Source organism: Schistocerca serialis, chromosome 9, assembly GCF_023864345.2.
Source record: "Schistocerca serialis cubense isolate TAMUIC-IGC-003099 chromosome 9, iqSchSeri2.2, whole genome shotgun sequence".
NCBI lineage: Eukaryota > Metazoa > Arthropoda > Insecta > Orthoptera > Acrididae > Schistocerca > Schistocerca serialis.
In genome coordinates, this window is record NC_064646.1 from 447,416,901 (window position 1) to 447,431,091 (window position 14,191).

Sequence of the window (14,191 nt, forward strand, 5' to 3'; positions counted from 1 at the left end):
TCTGTGCTGAGTTGCTGGTGTGGAGGAATCTCACAACAAGAAAAACAAATCAGCCTCAATTGGCACAATATGGCGTTGTTCAATTCTGTTTGCATACCATTTATTTAATCAGTTTGTGGAAGACATGGATCCTGCCCTCCCCACTTCTGAATTGGTGGGGAAAAAGGCTGGAGAGAAAGGTGCTGACTTAATTTTTGGTGGGAAAAATAGCCCACTCTGTTTGCACCACCCTATCAAATTAATCCTTTCACAATTTGCAAGAGTCAAATAAATCAATTAAAACACTCATGGTCACGCTACAAAGTTTCATCTTCGTAATAAAACGTATTTTTAATGTTTGAGAGACACATATACATTATGCAAATCAAGTAATTACATTTAAGCCTAAAATAGAACACAGAGCTAAACATATCCACTGATGTTTGGGAACACAAGGAACACCCTCGATGGACTGGCAGACACTCTTCTCCACCAGAAAGCTTCCACCTTACACTAAACACATGTGGCGAAAAGTACATCTGATGGCAGACTCTCGCGATCATGGAGCGCGCATCGTCCGCCGACTGCAGGAGCGCCAGGAGCCGTGGCTGTGCTGGCCGGGGGAAGGCTCGAGACCTGCAGGTGTGTTGGCCGTGCCGGCAGCTGCCTCTCTGCCCATCTCCCGGTGTCCACACGCCAACCGTCCACAACAGTCAATGGACTGAGGGACTATCAGTGTAACTGCTCACCTGTCAACCAACCAGTTTACATTGGAGGAATAATCGTCCAAATCAAACAACGCCATATTTTACAGATTTAGGATTTTCAACAGAGAAGAAGGTCCATTTTATATGCTCATATTTTTGCGGAACGATTCAAAGAAGAATGAAGTAGATAGTTGCAGTGAACAGAAGTGATATAAATCACGCAGGAGCCCTATGAAACTGTCAAAGTCTTATTATCCATATGAAGTAAGCAACTTTTGTTTCCCAGTAGCATATTAGAGAAGTTGCTGCATGCGTGTTATTGTGAGAAGTGAAATTTGGCTTGTAAACTGATTGTGTGCAATTTTTATTGCACACCTTATCACATTGATTCTGATTTCCATGTAACAATCAAAGAATTCACACAACACGAATGTTTGGTTCTGTCGATGCTCAAGCAGCATACCAGTTACATTGCTATTTTGACACTCAAGAGAGCGCTACGAGGGACGCCGCTGGACTTGTCCCACAGATGCGGCCAAGAGCCGATTAACTTAAGAACGTCTCTTTGTACCGGCCAGTTGCAAAAGGGTATGCCGCATCTTCAGGTCCGGCACTGACCGCATACGGGCCTGGCTTACTCCTAACACACTGCGAGGCCAGCAGACGTGGCTTGCGTACGGACCTCCAACTGCAATTCCACCCTGACATACACTTCACAGGTTAAAAAATTCACTGTGCTTAAACCGAGACGGGCAGGTTGTCCAACCACCTTCAACTTCTCACAGGAAATGTAGATTCTTCGCTTTTGAATGTGTTATTTTAGAAGCCACAAGAAAACGGAGCATAGATCCGTTTTCACATCGTTAAATTATCGTTAGTTGTTGTCAAAACCTTGTACAACAACATAGCATAGATTATACATCATCTATGTATTATCTCATCGGGTAGAAGAAACTCTTACTATCAACCTGATATCTGCTACGTTCTGCATTACAGCTCTGGAATATTACACTCATTTTTTGCTCATGACAAAGTGCTAAGAGCATGCTCCAGCTCCGCTCAAGGATGCCTTCTCACTTTTGAACTCTCTTGAGGTATTCAAATGCCTCAGTATCTAGAAAATCTATTACGTTGTTGAAATAGCATCACCTATTTGATGTAAATATCTAGTTAATATTGCATATTACTTCATAAATTTGGTAATATAGCAGATCTTATTACGATGCCTGTCTCTCTCTGTGTAGGTGGGAGATGGTTACACCTGATTACAGCTCCAAATCTCTAACCATATCTATGGCACACTTGCCCTCACTTGCACCAGGCCATTGGCTGCAACTAATATCAAATTCCAGAATGAGATTTTCACTCTGCAGCGGAATGTGCGCTGATATGAAACTTCCTGGCAGAGTAAAACTGTGTGCCCGACCGAGACTCGAACTCGGGACCTTTGCCTTTCGCGGGCAAGTGCTCTACCATCTAAGCTACCGAAGCACGACTCACGCCCGGTACTCACAGCTTTACTTCTGCCAGTATCTCGTCTCCTACCTTCCAAACTTTACAGAAGCTCTCCTGCGAAACTTGCAGAACTAGCACTCCTGAAAGAAAGGATATAGCGGAGACATGACTAAGCCACAGCCTGGGGGATGTTTCCAGAGTGAGATTTTCACTCTGCAGCGGAGTGTGCGCTGATATGAAACTTCCTGACAGATTAAAACTGTGTGCCCGACCGAGACTCGAACTCGGGACCTTTGCCTTTCGCGGGCAAGTGCTGTACCATCTGAGCTACCGAAGGTAGGAGACGAGATACTGGCAGAAGTAAAGCTGTGAGTACCGGACGTGAGTCGTGCTTCGGTAGCGTAGATGGTAGAGCACTTGCCCGCGAAAGGCAAAGGTCCCGAGTTCGAGTCTCGGTCGGGCACACAGTTTTAATCTGCCAGGAAGTTTAATGTCAAATTGATTGGATAAATGATTACACAGTACTGCGTAATCACTCACAGCAGCCAGATGCAGTCCTTCATTATACTGTTCGTCTAATGTGCTGTACCACCCCTCCTGAAACTGTACCCAGGTACAGTGTTGTTCTCTAAGCTCATTGCGCTGTACCATCAGCATGTAAGGGCGAAGCTCATGATGGGCAGATTGTGTGTGTGTGTGTGTGTGTGTGTGTGTGTGTGTGTGTGTGTGCATGCTCCACCTGTTCAGTATATATTAATGTCTGCGATTTGTCATGTTGGCTTGTTATGCTCTAAATTTTCTAACCTTCAATTTATTGGTAGAAACAGGAATCCAAATGACAAACACATTCAAATGTGTGTCATGTCTTTCGGAGATACCTATGTGGTCAATTTCTCTACTACATCTATGTCAGGACTGAAAAACCATGTCTTCTAAATACAGGTGACAATGTGATGTCAGCAGGAATATTAGGTATAAAGAGCAAGAAAGCGTCTAAAGAACCATGATCGAACAATATAAGTTATAACGTCTGACATTAAAAAGGGCTGTTTTGATGAAGCAGGTGTCTGGGACATCGAAGTAGTTGCCAGTTCTTACAATTCGTTTCCCTGTATCTTACGTTTATTTTCTTAGAATTTCAAGGATCTAGCCACTTCCTCATCGGAAATCTACCTTCCTCGCAGTGGCTGTGTCGCAGACTCTTCCTGCTCCTTTAGTAACTTGATATAGAGATCCCTCCACTAAAAAGAATATTATTTTATGGTCTAATTTGTAACAATGCAAATGGATTGTAACGAGATTGATTCTGCTTAAATGTTGTGGTTCATAAGTACATTTCAAAAATCGATATGGGATGTATATGGCGCAAAACAACATCAGTTGTAACCCTTTGTAGGCTAGTGGTTGATATATTGATCACCTTTAATAAGTGTCAAACAGGGAACTTGTTATATAGAAAGCTGGCCCTTAACAACACATTAGGTGTTCCTAAATGGATTACTTGAGTCTTAAGGTACCAGCTTTCGTTATATGAGGTTGTTAGAACGCTCTTATTGAGATGGTAGCCGGCTAGGAGAACACGGTCCACGTGAAATGTGTCTTTGCCGCCATTTTGTGTGCGCGACGTATATTCATTCATGTAAGGATTTGTTGATCAGAAAATTACTTAAAAATAATGTAGCAAATTTATTGGGCTAAGAGTTGTGTTTTGCATTATGTATATCTTTGTTCATTCTAAATACAAAACTCAAGTAATAACACAAAGAAATCCGAGAGCATGGTAGCGAAATTGGAGAGTTGTTATTTACGTTTTTGTAAACGTACTCTTGTATCATATATGTACGACGGACTACACAATTTTTACGTTATATTTAGGTTTCATGCCAGTAATTCACATTATATTCAAACTGGAGTTAGTGTTTGGTTAACGAATTACTAACAAATGAACTTTTGTATAATGTAAAATGACGTATTCTCCGATTTCCTTTGTAACGATGCATAGAATGACGAATAGATATTCATTTCAAGAATTGGAAGAGATGTCAGCACAGGTTCTCCAATGTTTGATAGATGAAATAGACGATGATCAAGCTGTTGTTTCTGAGTATGGAGATGATTTAGCTGCCGAAGATATATTCCCAAATACTGACCACATTATTAACAGTGGAGATAATTCATTCCATGATTCTTGCAGTGATATTACTCCCCCATTATCTCAACAAACATGTGTATCTCTGTAATTGATAAGGAAAAAGAGGAAAATGAAGAGTGGGATAAACGTGACAATGCTAAAATAGGCTTAACGTGCAGTACAGTTTTTCAAAAATCTCTACTCATCCACCCCTTCACAATTCAGTACATTTTTCGAGGGTTTTCAAATAAACATCGATGTCAATTTACAACTCCTATAGCTATCTTCTCACTGTTTATTTTTCCGGCATCATATTAGAACATATTGTCAGAGAATGTAATATTGTTGTTAGTCAGAAAGGTACTGATCTAAATTTGACCACAACTGAGTTGAAAGCATTCTTTGGTGTATGTCTTATAATGAGCCATTGATTTCCAGACATAAAACATTATTGGTCATGTGATTCTAATTAATCTGTAAACACTGCAGCTTCACTTATGTATGTCAGAAGGTTTTTTAAGATATTAAAGGTTTTGCACGTAAATGATTCACTAAATAGACCAAAACATGGAGAATATGTGTATGATAAATTGCATAAGCAACACCTTCTTCTTTCCCATCTAAAACAATTCTTTAAAAAGAGAAAGACCATGCCAATCTCCCAATATTGATAAAAGCATGCTGGCTTTCAAAAGCAGGGCTTTCCTAAATCTGTACAAGCCAATAAAGCCAACGAAACGAGGATTCAAAATTTGGGTTACATTGTGTAGCATTACAGGGTAGTGTTAACTTTTCAGGTTATGTAGGCATTTCTCACTTAAGGAAGGAGGGCCCCTAGGAGAGAAAGTTGTTTTGTCCTTGTAAAAAACTCCTCCCGAACAGGCATTAAAGGCCCAGAGAAACCGACCGGCCGCCGTGTCATCCTCAGCCCATAGGCGTCACTGGATGCAGATATGGAAGAGCATGTGGTCAGCACACCGCTCTCCCGGCCGTATGTCAGTTTCCGAGACCGGAGCCGTTGCTTCTCAATCACGTAGCTCCTCAGTTAGCCTCACAAGGGCTGAGTGCACCCCGCTTGCCAACACCGATCGGCTGACGAGATGGTGATCCCATTCAAGTGCTAGCGCAGCCCGACAGCGCTTAACTTCGGTGATCTGACGGGAACGGTGTTACCTCTGCGGTAAGGTCGTTGACTTCCTGTAAAAACCATTCCAGTTTTTGTTTACTGCATATTTTGACAGATATATACAAATTTTCCATTTCTTTCAAAATTATTAACTAGAGAAGCATTTGGTTGTGGAAAAATGCTCCAAAATAGAAGATATTTTCCTAAAATGTTACCGAAGGCAGACATGCAGATGAAATTAGGACAGGATGACTGTACTATGGAACGTGATATTTCCATATCAAAATGGAGAGAGAGATACAAAATCAGTTTTGATGGCTAGTATAATTGAAATACCATGCCACACCAAAATTTAGTAAGTATCTTGGCGAATGGAATAACTGGAGATTTTACTACCAAGAAGAAATATGGAACACAGACATCCCCAAAGTTTTTATCACAAATGCAAAGTTTATAGAAAAAATGTCCGAAACATTTAACCAAAGATAGTGACAAATGAAGGGGTACATTTTTCATGCGGGGCTATGAGCAAAGGGTGTGCTCATTGCAGTACAAAACAGCCTTCTTTTCTTCACCCATTTCATTCTAAATAAAATGTATGGCACTGCAGTTTGTAATATTTGATTGTGTTTAGGTCTGTTATCTTGTTTGAATATTGTAATCTGCTCCATTTTTGTAATTCAGTAATTAATTAATCTATTGTATCGTCTTTGCATTCGAAATGCCACGTTTTTCTTTTTTTTTTTTTTTTTTTTGCACATGTTTTTCTGACATAAGAAAGTGGTCTTTTATATGACCACCATCCACAGTAGTCGAAACCTCACGCAATATGGACAATGGTCTGTAATTCAGGAACCTATTTTTGTGTGCTTTAAATTCCAAATTTATTGCAGGCAATACCTGTTAGAGTACATACACCATCTAACTTTGAACTTTTGTTGATCTTAAAGTAACTGAGTGATCGAAATCTCAAACAGTACATCTCCATCGCAGTCCTCCCAATATCTGAAGGAATACGATTCCACAATTCTACTCTCGCTCCACTGTAGCACATGCCACATCTGCAGACCATGTGTGTTCACAGCATTTCGTTGCTTTAGAAATACTTCCTGTGATGACTCCCAAGCAGTTAATTTTAGCGTATCAATACCAAGCACAATACGTCTTGGTGCATGACACTGCTACTGCCGAAGACATGAATCCTGGCACAGAACATGACCTACTTACCCGTCAACTGAGCCTAGATGTATATGAAACTTGGACGCACAATTTTCCCCACTCTATGTGAAAGAGCCCAACCATTATACCTCACTATATATTCAGTTTCCTCTATATTTTTGAGGTCAACGTCAGCTGCTATGCCGACATAACACTCATAGAAACGTTTATGGTTAATAATGTGTACTGGTGAACAGCAACATCGATTCGTCTGGTCGACACCGGTATCTGTTCATGTTATCCGACTGATCCGCGAAGCAGAGGCGTCATGTGGACGCCGCTAGCATCGCAGAGGTGCATTGATACATGAGCGGAAGAATATCTCTAGGACAGATGACGTATTTCTCCCAGAAATTTAGGGATGGACGAGGGTATATATGGAAGTATATAGGCAACTTTTTAGTCAATTTGCGTGTGAGATTGGGACAGATGGGTAATCGACAATACTGGTTCTATGAACTCTCGACCACGCACTCTACAGCCGCTTGCAGTTTATTTCTTTTAGATGGGGATGTTCGTAGGTCTGTCTGCAAGCTGGACGACCTGTTGTGCAGCTGGCAGCTGACCTGAACGTAACAAAAATCTCTTGCACATTAATAGGACTAGAAATCCCGTACACTGTCATTGGAATCGTTAACTGCCGTAAAAATGTGCCTAGCGGTAAGCATCTGGAGTGAGCTGAAATAGAATGCATATGTCAGGTTCGAATACATCTGCTGGAATATTGAGGGAAGAGAAGCAAACACTAAGAACTGGCAAGTTGTTGAGATAAAGCGGAAGAATATGTCAAGCTCAAATTCACCTGCATGGATTTTTAAGGGGTGTGTCGTCGATACACTAAGTTGTGAATTTGTAGGAGCCGAGTTACAGCAAATCCCGTCGGTTTGTCACCTAGAGACTGTTGTGCTGCAATTCCCATTTACGTGTAAGAGGTACAAACATGGCAGCTGTTGCTAGAAAAAAACCAATGACGATTTGATCTGGTTTGTAACTGTTTGTTAATTGGCTCTCGATGTACGATAGTTGGATAAGCGTGTAAGTACTTGATTTGCTTCTGAATAAATAACCATCACTTTGCACATGTGCACTACCCAGGGGTAGAATACAGCATCATGGTCGATCCGCTGTTGAGCAATACGTGGGAGTAGAAACTGGGTAATGCAGTGTTTAAGACACGAATATCCCCTAATCTTGCAGTAGCTCTGAATTGTGCGTGCAGTTATGAGGTTTCTGCACCGATGTAAATGATTTAGTGGATAGTGCATTGCAAGCTCTGTGACCGTTGGATTCGTATTATGGATGGATGCTCCATTTAAAAAAAAAGCCTCTAACACACAACCACGGTGCGACTGCAATGAAAAAATTAGGGGCTGATACGAAGATTTTTATTGAGAGACAACCAGCAGTAGAAGTTCCGTCTTTTGTTTTCTCGATAAATAAGGGACAACAATATCTATATCCTTACTTCGCAAGTCATCTATGGTGCCTGGCGGAAGGTACCCTGTACATTGCTTGTCTTTCCTTCCCTGTTCTAATCGTAGATATAGTGAGATGGAAGAAAAGAGTTAATATACACCTCCATATGAATGCTAATTTCTCGTATCCAATCTTTGTGGTCTTTATGCGAATTCAATGTTGGTAGAAGTTGAATACTTCTGCAGTCAGCTTCATACGTCGGTGCTCTAAATAGTGTTTCTCGCCTTACCTCCAGGGATTCCCATTTGAGTTCTCAAAAGCACCCATCCACTTGTTTGGCAGTAACCAATAGGAACACTTCAAGAGGGCTGTACGCTGACAGAAACCCCAGTCTGCAAGCTCATCCATGTTTGGGATGGGGCGGTGGTCAGGCAGGTATTTTGGTATTGCTCACTGGGTCAGTCCTCCCGGCATTTCTCGAAAACACACCTAAGAACGTTTCGGTTTGCAAGTGAGAGGAGGGAAACCATATTTATCAACATCTTGGCATTTACCCCAGTGACATTTAGGGGCCCAGTAGTTCCGCGAAGGATAGGACAACTTTTCTGAGTCGGAAATCATTAACAGCTGTCCAGCACAACGAGCAGAGCGGTACAGGCCCGATGTGTGGGCAGAGGTTTGTGATCTGGTGTCAGCGGTAGCAGATATTCACAGGTGAGCCGGTATCAGCGACCGGGATTTGGCGGAGGTGTCATGGGGATGGAGCAGAAATGAAATACCTCCCTGCTCTTATAGAGCCCTAGGAATCACCAGCATTAGTTTGGGAGCAGTACACCGGATTTCTAAGTGACTTGGTTCCACTAGTATGACAAGGTAACCAAGAGGCAGTACGTAATTAGCGATGCATATCTTCAACTATTTGACGTAGGATACTACCTATTTTGGTATCGGAAGAAGTGACGACCTAGCTTTAGGAAGCACCCAGTGACGTCGTACAAGCGTCTGCAACGGTTACGTGGCGAGTCTACCCGACTGAAGAAAAAAATTTACTCACCATTTAAAGGGACTCACATAATCAATTTCATTAATTATTAAGACATTTAGATACCAGAGGCGTGCCTCAAGGTGGGTGGAATCGAGGGCGAGACTATCACAGATATGATACGCTAGATGGAACTGTCAGGAGTTGTCTCGCTGCAGCGAAATCTTTTACGAAATCTCTCATCTCCACTGGGAAAAATGGCCATCGTAATAAAATCAGCTTTATTACCAGATTTATAACATGACATTTGGTATTAACCTGATATTTACATCTCTTCTGTTATGGTATTTTGTTACCTTAAGAGACTCCGTAGGTAATGAGGCATTTAAATGCATTAAGTGTGTTCCAAAGTGAGGGGATATCTTGTGACACAGGTAGAGTATGCTCTTACCACCTTGTCGTGAGCCAAAAGGAGTTCAATATTCCACTCCTGTGATGATGGACGTAGCGAATATTAAGCTAATACGAATAGTTTTTTTAACTGATGAGAGAAAACATGGAGGTGGTATAGCTTATACCATTTTGTTGTGCTGGGTTATGACAAGACGTAAAAATACCTGAGGGACATGGAAATGCGAGTATGGTCCGATTTTTTGAAAATAAAGTGTACAGCACGGACGAATCTACAGTTTGGATGAGATATTTGAAGCATATGGGCGACAGCATCCCAATCCAGGATTGACTCAAGTGGATTTGCATCATATATATAGAGGAACTGGCTTTGAATCATGACTCTGATGACTCTAGGAATGTACTAAAATCACCACTGCATTCTTTCTATAGGGATCATGAATACACAGTTATATTAGTCAGTGTCTGTAGAGATATTTAAACATTCTTCTTGCACACTTCATGTGAATGTAACTGGAAGAAGCCCTAATAACAGAGATCATCGGATGTACGCTCTGTCATACACTTCACAGTGATTTGCTGGATTAAGGTGGTGATTTTACTGTAATGTTACCAATCTTGTTTCGTAGCATTAAAAACATTACATGCAATTTACATCCGATTGAACATTTGGAGAGAAAAGAAACAGCAACTTATATTCCTGACATATTGAGGAACAGACTGTTGGAATCACGTATTTATACCATCCCACAGGCCTCACACAGCTGGTAACGGGATTGGAAGTTTCCATCAGACGCCGACAGCAGTCGTGTGGGGCCTGAAAGACCGGATGGTACACGCCTGCTGAGCCATACCTCCATAACGCACTTTTTGTAATGAGTCTATATGCGTTTGGAGATATAGAATGTATCATCTCTTTGAAGTATTCACATGTTCACCAATCATTTCTGCTCCTGTCCAGGTTTCCTATGATGACAGTTGCGACCACACTCTGTAGTCCAACTCTCCCCACCATTTTGTAAAAATTCGTAAAAGTTACTAAATTCAGCTACATTCAGTTTGAGATCATTTGATTATCTGTCTATGAATGTGGCAAATATTGAACTCATACAAAAACTGAAACTTATCTTCTGCCTCCTAGAGGAGTTGCAATGCTACTGTGACTAATAGTTAGGGTCAAGGCAGAAGAGGAAGCTTCAGTGGACAAAAGGCGTTATCTGTTCATCAAGTCCGTGACTACTACCCCTACCAGCTGTTGATACTCGCCTTAATTTGAGACCGAAAGCACAATATTGTGCGGGCGTTAAGAAGTCATTACAGTTCTTAGTGCATCCGCCCCAGTCGGTTTGCCAGCTTCTCTTCTGACCAGTGACTGCTGCAAAAGAACTCTGATGTGCACGCGATATGCTCTAGACACTTGTCGCCTAGAGTAAACAGCAACTTTAGCTAACTCAGTACCTCATCAACGGCAATAGCGTGTAGGAGCCAGTGTTTAATATCGGCGGGCATTATTATGTTGCGCTCTAGCAGTGAGACGATACACTCAGCAGCGTGATAGTAAATCATCGCACTCATCCATTGAATGTCCCCTCCTGGGCTACCTCATGGGTTCATCTCTATCAGCAACATGTTAGACGCCTCACACTAATTCCACTCTGTCCTGCATTTTAAACTCCGGCTGTCGTTTAAATTAATTTAAGAAGCATGTATGGTGGTTCCTGAATTCATTAATTATTATCTCTGTAAATCAATAATTTATCTGGTCAGTAAGGTCGTTCTCGACTGTACATCTGTTAATTCTAAAAGACTGAATCTTACTGTTTAACTGTAGTTAGAGCTGCATCCGCTATACAACTCCCTCAGTCTCTTAGTTAATTGGGGTCACAGAAAGGGGGAATGGCTCAGAATTCAGCACTACAAGGAACATTACAGTTTTCTTCAATTTCTATAGAGTGATGAAGAAGGTGCGAGTACATCTAATCTGGTTGAGCAAAAAAATCAAATATAAATTATTTTTTATGAATTCTGGTTTTCACATTCATGTAATTTAGATTTTCTATTTATGAACTGGTAACCAAATGTATAATGTTTTTCCTGGTGTGGCGACACAAGCGCTGCATCATTTGAGGGATACAGAGGCAAGCGAGTGTGCCGGGACTTACCCCAGTTCACTGCTGCCAGCGCCACGTCATCATAACTCGCCTGTTCGTAACATGCGATTATTGCGTCATAATTTAAGAAAGAACTTAAAACATTAAAGTTGCTTTCCCATACTTTGTCAACATATGCTTCAGTTAAATTACTGAAAACACAGTTAACCTCAACGTAAAGGGATCTGAAACACATTGCCCTCGAAAAAACTACTTTTGGAGGATAATAGTTCAAAGAGTTGCATACACATGTTGTTAGATAGCCCTCAATAGAGGAAATCTCGTCAGTGAATGCAATGGAGAGAGATCCCACCGTAATTTCAAAAGTACTAAAGCATAGGTAGTTCGAAAGGAAATGAAATTTACGCTGTTACTGTTTGTACCCATTGTATTAATTTATTTCTTGTATGGAGTGACATTTTCTTGTTTAATGTTGGTATCAGTGCTACATGAAATAAATTATACTACGTGATGCACAAAGTTGCCAAGAGCGCCTACTGCAATATAAATGTCTCATTGTCTGTGACGTAAGAAAGGAGTGTATTACTCGGATTTCCAGCGTGGAACATAGCGCTACGAGCTGCAGTAAGTTAATTATAGATGAAGCTATTTGTTAGTCAAAAACTGAGACAAGTGATAGTATAACAGTTACGCATTCGTGTGCATATCATTCTGCAAGTTTTGTTGCGTAGTACAGGGGGAGTTGACACTCTAAAGCTGGAAACGGTAAACGTGATGGTGTGATACTCGTAGAAACGTGGTTTCAGCAAAAGAGCCACTAGTTAAACTTTCAGGAGGATGTTGCAAATTTAATGATGATTGTTAAACGGTTTCACGGTAAAAATATGGAAATTATGCTTCTCTGTGTAAGGATGGTAAAGGAGTACATGGGATGGCTGACAGAAAATATTGTTTCACATTTAGCCGGGAGAATTTTCAAGATGTGTTAGGGAACACCAGCGAGTTCATTTCTGATGTTTGTAATCTTTCTCTGCAGTTGCGCATAATGAAACAACTATACAGGTTACGATAGCAAATGGTTAGGGAAGTGGATGCAGGAACTCCAATTGCTGAGTTGGTAAAAATCCCTTTAGCCCCCTTTCTCATATCACATTCCATCCGAAGAAGAGAAACATCTGGTGAGAATGTTGCCTTCCAAAATCGTCCATAATTCATCTACCACCGACTTCTTTGATTGCAGAATTGTGGAAAAATTATGCCATCCGACCAAAGAGCTTGCAAAAATTAAAGAATATTTCTAGAAGCTGTATCGCTACAAGAACAGAACAAACAACTAAAAAGGATGCGAATAATACTAAAAAAAATAAAACGGCCATTTGCGAGCAGCTCTCACACGCTGCGTGTTCCGTGCTAAATTACCTACGTATAAAGACAGTTTGTCCACTCGGGGAATAGAGAATGTCGACAATTTTTGGCTGTTATCGACACTGTCGGTTCCAGGGATTCCAAGGTTTTTAAGATTGTTTTAAATGTGAAGTCAGACAGCAAATGAAAAAGAATTATTTTTTTGATATAATTTAAATACAAATTAACAACATTCTGATTTTTTCGTTTAATTGAACAGAAAACCGTTTCTTCTAGTTAAATTTCACGATTCTACGTAGTGGGGAATTACCCCATAAGTTTGAATGATTGATTTAACATGTGTCGAAGTATGTAACATAAATGACCGCACCTTCTTATTGCATTGACCAAGTAGCTTAAAATGTTTGCACTGCAAAATGACCATAGACCTCAGTACGTGACACAAATTTAAACCTGATACTTCAAACCGTTCCTCACAAAAGTAGGATCTGACCGATGGACGGACAGTTAACAAATGACTTTTTTTCCTGTGATGAGTTGCAAATAAACAGTTTCCGAGTTGTTTCTACGGTTATAGGGTGAGGCCCTGCTTCTTCGAGAAAAGCATGATTATTGGTCAACAAGAAGTACCATGAAGGCTGTGATGCGTTAGTTTGCGAGTATCAAAATATATCGCAGAAGCGTCCGTGTTTTTCGATGGCATTGACTTTAGTTGCTTGACGGTTTTACATCCCCAAAGGAACGTAGATCTTAATATGTGAGATCGATTTCAACATCATACCTCTACACGTTCCAGAGAAGAAGGGTTTTGAACAGTCAGACAGACAGACAGGAAGGCAGCACACGGACAACAGAGTGATGCTATGAGGGTTCCGTTTTTACCGTCAGAAATAGGGAACACTAAAAGCAACCATGATTAATCGATGCTCCTGTTCGTCCTTATCACGAGCTTACTTGGAGGTCAGTGATGATTAGACCTACGTTTGTGTGACTCTCGTTGACGAAAAGCATTTCTTCAGTATATTCAAAATAGTAAAAAGCTTGATTCTTATGGTTGAGGCATAGATACCCGTATATTTCACGAGATACAACGTTCGGAAAACAATAACTGAATTTCGGAAACAAGACTTTACCGTCGAGTTTTCATTTTAAGGCTTGCAGGATGTTTGCTTAGCCAGCAGAACACTGGTTTTCTTATCGTTATTTGTTTTACACTAATGGCCTCAGGAAATTGTGTGTTTCAGTTCATGATTCAATCATCACAATAGGTATTTCTCTTCAGATAAATGT